The sequence below is a fragment of the Anolis carolinensis genome, chromosome 3 (genome assembly GCF_035594765.1).
Source record: "Anolis carolinensis isolate JA03-04 chromosome 3, rAnoCar3.1.pri, whole genome shotgun sequence".
NCBI lineage: Eukaryota > Metazoa > Chordata > Lepidosauria > Squamata > Dactyloidae > Anolis > Anolis carolinensis.
In genome coordinates, this window is record NC_085843.1 from 59,362,567 (window position 1) to 59,369,434 (window position 6,868).

Consider the following 6,868-nt stretch of genomic DNA (forward strand, 5'->3'; position numbering starts at 1 on the left):
AATCTTACCCAAATCAACCTGGCTGTTATTAATTCTATTGAATTATGTTTGCAGTGTATATAGTTCACTAAGGTTCAGAGTTCCATGAATACAAAAACATAATTTCTTTGAAAATAATTTTAAAGAGAGAAAGTAGACTGGGAGAGAATCAAAACACAATTTTCAGTTAGAATAGATGAGAGACAAAATAATAAAGACATATTTTAGTACTTGGCCCATTTGACAAGAGGAAAAAATTTCAAAGCTAAACATTTAATAATGCATCTGGATAGAAGTCCTTTTGTAGTTTACTGATTGTTATCTGCATGGAAGTGGCAATTGTGTGAGAGAGAACATATATAAATCTTTCTAACCGCTCATCTTCAAACATATTTTCTTGAAAATAAATCACAATCATAGAAAGTGTAGCTCATGTGGAGGCAGCATATACAAGTCTTCTCTTTTCAGAGGTGTATGCTATGCAGTAGGGATAGAAAGAATATTTGCTCTTATTCATTCATTGGCCAAATAGTGGTTTTTCCAAAAATCAGGAAACCCAACCGGAAAGAATAATACAGCATTGAGAAAATCATTTATTTCCTACTGTTATTCATGCATCCCAAAGTGTTTCAGGAAATTATCCTGTGTGAAATATACATGGGTATGTATGAGAATTGTGGGCTTGTTTGTGCAAAAGTAAAATAAAAAGATAATTAAAAATGTAACCAGTCACTGTTTATTTCTTGCTCTATGTGAAAAGCAAAAATCTCTCACACAAAAAGCTTGCACAAAAATAGTCACATGGTTTTATTGTGCATCACTCCGGTGGTTGTGCCCACAGGTTCATCGGAACACGCAAGCCCCCTCACCACGGCAAGGTGACAATCCATGGATTGTCACCTTGCCTAAAAATGTCCCAGTTAAAATTGTAAAAGTATCCACTGAATTAAAAGTAGTTAAAAGCTTGACAATTTAAAAAGAAAAATGACAAAACAATAAATATGCACACAACCCACTCTCTAACAAATATAGAATTAAAATATCTGATGGACTAAAACTTTACACCTGGTAGATTGTGGAACTGGGAATAAAAAAAATATCAATATGAGGTAAAGATTTTCCTGACATTAAATCCAGTCGTGTCCAATTCTGGGGGTTGGTGCTTATCTCCATTTCTAAGAGCTGGCATTGCCCGTAGACACCACCTAGGTCATATGGCCAGCATAACTGCATGGAGCGCTCTTACCTTCCCGCAGAAACGGTACCCATTGACCTATTCACATTTGCATGTTTTCAAACTGTTCGGTGGGCAGAAGCTGGTGCTAATAGAGGGAGCTCACTCTGCTCCCCAGGTTCGAACTACCACCCTTTCGGTCAGCAAGTTCAGTAGCTCAGTGGTTTAACCTGCTCTGCCACCAGGGGCTCTTTAACATTAATATACCAGTAGAGATTTGATTTTGGATTTTCTAAGTCACACATTCATCCTCATTTTCTCCCTTCCTTCACTTGATTGATCAAATGACCATTTTCTTCTTTGACACTGTGCCTCTTTATAGTAAATATGGGGGATTTCTATTAGTCAACAGCCAAAATCTGGAATCAAAAATATGAGCACATTTTTGTTTAAAGCCCTTACTCTTAGTAAGTAAGCACTACAACGTGGTACTTGTGTCTTAGAATGGGCATGAAGTGACATAATTTGGAAAATGTTAAAACAATGGCTTCATGGAGAAGGTGTCAGGATTTGGAAATTACCTGGCATTTTCTAAGTCATAGCAGAGTTAATATCTCTGCCCTAGCCATCTGTAAAATAATTAAATCACTGTAATTAGGATATGGTTGTTAATGCAATGCAAGTAGTATATAGGCCATAGTTATATGGAGTAAATTTGATGAGGGATGGATGGCAGTTTGGAGAATCACTGCTGTGAGTAGTGAGGAAGAAAAAGAAGCTGTAAGAATTTGTATATTCTTTGTATACTGCTGCAACAAAAGAGAAAAAAAAGCCTTCCTGCTTATTTGTGAAAGAACAAAAGTTTGTGTGTTTTGTTGTTCAAGTAGAAGATCACTACAACTGTGTTTTTGAATACCTGGTTCCTTAACCGGAACTAACAGAGTCATGTCCACATGTAAGTAACTGAATTCACCAAAAACTGTATAAGTCATAAGTCAGCCGCTTTTGAAGAAATTGTGTTCAAATCAGTATATAAGAAGGCATCCATAGATATTGTCAAAGGTCAGACGCCAGCCAGTTAGATAAATATAGTTTATTCAAAAATAACTCAAAAAAGCTCAGCACAAAGTCCAGAGAGCTCACAACACTTTAACTTCAGTGTGATTAAACAGTTCAGAGCAAAGAAACCTCAAAAACGCAAACCGGAATATAATCCGGATTATCCGGAGATATAATTCGGATTAAAACCAAAGTGCTTGAAAACAGCTCAGAATTGCAATGCAGAGTCAAAATGGCAAAACAAACAAGGGCAAGAAATCCCAAAGGCTCAAAACCTCCCCAAAACCCAAAAGTACAGAAAAAGCCCAAAACTAAAGAGAAAGCCCAAACCGGGCTAAAGTTCTTCACCAAGAGCGGTGCAGGCAAACAAAGCTGGAAAACAGAGGCAATAGCGACAAGCCGCTGCGGAGTTGAAAGCCAAGCCAGATGTCAAGGGAACGAAACATCGTAGTGAAGTCAAACCGGTCTGGAGTCAGCATTGGAGAACAGCGTCGGAGTCGAAGGTGAAGCCAGCGGTCAGCAACGGAAGTCAGCCACGAACACGGGAATGATGCCAAGCCGGTCCAAAGTCCAAAGGGTGAAGTCGTCACAGCAAGGTCCACGTCGCAGGATAACACAAAGAGCCAAAACGACGAGCAGCAGCTAATGCAAAATAGTAATAACAATGCAGTCCAAGAGAAAACCCACACAGTTCCAGCCCTCTGTCGTAGAATAACCCGGATTAACTTACATCGGTTGCAAAGTCCCCAGCCAGTCTTCAGAGTCATGTACAAGAAACCCAATGGCGCCCAACAAAAACCTTGCCACACGCAAAGAACAATGGCCAAAAGCCCCTAATTTATTTAGGTTTCCTTGGGCGTCCAAACAACCAATATTGTGCTGTGGTGAAAATGGCTGCGAAACGTATTCCACCAATGAAGAAGAGTGTTCTGTCACATGATTTTTGTGGGCAGAAGATGTGCTGGATACACAAATTCATCTCGGCTTGTGCACTCAGTATGGGGATAAAATTCTCACTAGTAGAGTTGTCTGTGAGTGGTCTGTGGCATACTTTGACATGCTTCAGAGAAAATTCAAATCCACAATTTGCTCTAAAAGAAGAGGCAAAGAAGAGGGTGTTATGCTATTGCATGACAACACCTGCTATGCACATTGCAGCCCACACATTGGAATCCCTTAAACAATTGAAATTGGAGGTTATAGAACAACCAGTTTATAATCTGAATTTAGCACCAAATGATTTCCACCTTTTTGAACCATTCAAAAAGCTTTAAAGGGAAGACTAATTTTCATGAGATGATGATATGAAAGCAGCAGTACATTAGTGGCTACACAATCAACCAAAGACATTTTTTTAGCTGAGGGCACTAAAATATTGGTAAGATATTGCAAAATGGGAAAAAATGCATTGCAAAGGAAGGTGACTCTGCAGAAAAGCGATGTACTGTAATTTGTTTTTTAAATGCTTGATACAATTAAAGTGTGGAAATATTTTTGAAGAACCCTCCTACATAGCACTATCTCCTGAATAACAGCTGCCTTCTTTTGGGTTCTAGCAAACCCCTCCTACTTGTAATTATGACATGAAATGCAGCATGAACATTTGAATGATGACTAAAATTGTGTTAAATTTTGAGGGATCAAGCAAGATGTCTCGATTACTATGGGTGCCAAAGGAAAATATTGTTTTATTATAAAACATTATATCAGCACATGATGTCGATGTGATTCTTCTCACCACTTAGCAAGACAATGCAGACAACCAATCTCCCCTTTGGGTGAGAGAATTCTTCCTGAGGCAGTTTCATGGTCTATATGGATTCATAGTTACAGAGTATTTTACAGCATTTTAACAGATGTTGCTGATAATAATTTGCTTTTTGAATTATCTATAGAAAATGGCCCAAAGCAAGCTCCAAGAGTGAATTGCACTCCAGCATACCAATATGGCATCCATCCTACATCCTGGATCCTGGTTTGATTGTGTCAGGTGATTTTCAACAGTAGGTAGACAAAATATTGGCGCTCCCCCCATGTTGGCGCCCCCCCCCCACCCAACCAATAGCTCAAAAAAAAAAGCACTGCAACATTCACACTTGCCTCAAACAGACAAGAGCTCTTTCTCCTATCCTGGACTTTCCACAGATATATAAACCCCACATACCTAGCTTCCAACAGACCTCAAAACCTCTGAGGATACCTGCCATAGATGTGGGCGTAATGTCAGGAAAGAATGCTTCTGGGACATGGCCATACAGCCCAGAAAACTCACAGCAACCCAGTGATTCCAGTCGAAAAGTATTGTAATTAAAAATACTGGGAACAAGAGAAGGGCGGGCGTTAGGACCCTGCGGACATTGGCTGGGGAAAGAGGGAGACGCGCAGACACACTCACAGGGCGCCAGCGAGTCAAAGGAAGGAAGCGGCTGCAAGGGACCCGCAGCGCGTCCTGTCTCTCTCTCTCACCATTCTTTGCTTGCTCTTCTCTGCCCTCCATAAACTGATCCCTCGCACCGGAGACACAACTGCAGCAGGAGAGAAACCAGGCAGAGGAGGTTGCAGCCTAGCAGCTGCCCTCCTTCCTAGGCCTCAGCGTCTCTTCCCAAAGCCTCGTCTCCTCCCTCCGCAGCATGTAAGTGGACCCCGGGCTCCACTTGGCTCCACTCGGCCTGCGAGCGGGCCCAGAGAACGAAGAGGAAGAAGAGGCGGGCATTAGGATCCTGCGGACGTCAGCAGGGGGAAGAAGGAGACACATAGACACACTCCTCTCGGCTTTGTTCTCTGGGCCCACTAGACTTCGGGGCCTGCGCCTGGCCCCGAGGGAGGAGAGGAGAGGCTTTGGGAAGAGACGCTGAAGCCTAGGAAGGAGGGCAGCTGCTGGGCTGCAACCTCCTCTGCCTGGTTTTTCTCCTGCTGCAGTTGTGTCTCCGGTGCGAGGGATCAGTTTATGGAGGGCAGAGAAGAGCAGACGATGAATGGTGAGAGAGAGAGAGACAGGACACGCTGCGGGTCCCTTGCAGCCGCTTCCTTCCTTTGACTCGCTGGCGCCCTGTGAGTGTGTCTGCGCGTCTCCCTCTTCCCCCAGCCGATGTCCACAGGGTCCTAACGCCTGCCCCTTCTCTTGTTCCCAGTATTTTTAATTACAATACTTTTTGACTAGAATCATTGGGTTGCTGTGAGTTTTCCAGCAGCTGCCCTCCTTCTTAGGCCTCGGCACAGCTTCCCAAAGCCTCCTCTCCTCCCTCTGCAGCATGTAAGTGGACCCCGGGCTCCACTTGGCTCCCCGGAGGCCAGGCGCAGGCCCCAAAGCCTAGCGGGCCCAGAGAATGAAGCCGAGAGGAGGAGGCGGGTGGGTGCCCGGGTGCGCGTGCATGCGTGTGCACCCCCGCCTCCTCTCAGCTTCATTCTCTGGGCCTGCTAGGCTTCAGCCTGCGAGCAGGCCCAGACCAAAGCTGAAAGGTGGGGGAGCGCGCGCATGTATGCACGCATGTGAGCGCACCCGGGAGCGCCTCAATGGCGCCCCCAACAGACTTGCGCCACAGGCAAATGCCTAGTTGCCCTGGCGGTTGAACCGCCTCTGGATTGTGTTTTGACACTCATCTTCATTTAGTTGAAAGCCAGTAGTTTTGCCTTACAGCAGTGTATAATCTTTCAGGTTTCCTATACCTTAACTTCTTAACATAGCTCCTTTAACTCACTTTTTAGGTGAACCAGTAGTTCTTATATATCCTAGTTTTTCCTTCATAATCATGGTAGAACATTGAGTCAAAACTATTTGATGAGGATATTAGTTAGGAAACCATATGACTTCTGTTGCAAATATTTATTTAGGCTTGAGCCATCCATGAAAACAATAAAATGCAACAATTGTAGCCACTATAGCAAAACAGACTCTTAATTTCTCCCTCTCCTGCCTTCCCTCCTTTTCCCCCTCCCCTTCTCTCTCCCATATATGGATATTGCAACAGGACAGATAATACTTCCAAAATAACATAGAAGTGAATAGACTACAGTGAAAGGTCATGCAGTTTTATTCATGAAAGTGTTTAAACAGAGATTAGATGACCACTCATCAGATATCCTACAGCTCAGTATTTTTGCACTGGAAGGGAATTAAACTAGTTGTGTGTTATAGTTCTAATGCCATTAATCAGTAAGAGCTCAGCAAAGTGATAAAGTTTTAACCCATGACCTAAAAGCTAATAATGATCTCCTTTATTCCATATGGCACTTTTACTCCACTATATTCTATGCATGTGTCTGAAATGATATGCTAATAATATGCACTGAAATAATGTGAGATGGTTTGATATGCGAAAAAGACAAATGCCCTGCATCAATACAGTGACAGTAAGTACATTTTGTTATCCTTGTACTTCTCCCAGATTAACCTATCTAAGATCTTTTGGAAATTCAGAATCTGGGTTCGTGTTGTTTTAGGCCTCTTATACATTGCTATATAAAGTCCAGATTATCTGCTCTGGACTGGATTATCTGGAAGTACAGACTCATATAATCCAGTTCAAGGCAGGTAATATGGATTATCTGCTTTGATAATCTGGATCATATGGGAGTGTAGAAGGGGCTGAGGCCCCATCTACACCACCGGGTAAAATCCAGATTACTTAGGCGATCCCTCGTCGTTCGAGGACGATG

General features: G+C 42.8%; 1 long non-coding RNA gene across 4 annotated transcripts; it reads right to left on the minus strand.

The window, feature by feature from the left end:
* Nucleotides 1-2,231: 2,231 nt before the first annotated feature.
* LOC134297415 (uncharacterized) lies at nt 2,232-5,288 on the minus strand. 4 transcript variants are annotated; one of them, XR_010004142.1, is made up of 2 exons: nt 4,679-5,288; nt 2,232-3,303 (listed from the first exon to the last, which is right to left on the minus strand). It is a non-coding gene; the product is annotated as an uncharacterized LOC134297415 (long non-coding RNA). The 4 variants fall into 4 exon arrangements; XR_010004143.1 differs by having other exon boundaries at nt 4,608-5,288; XR_010004144.1 differs by lacking the exon at nt 4,679-5,288 and adding an exon at nt 4,413-4,601.
* Nucleotides 5,289-6,868: the final 1,580 nt, after the last annotated feature.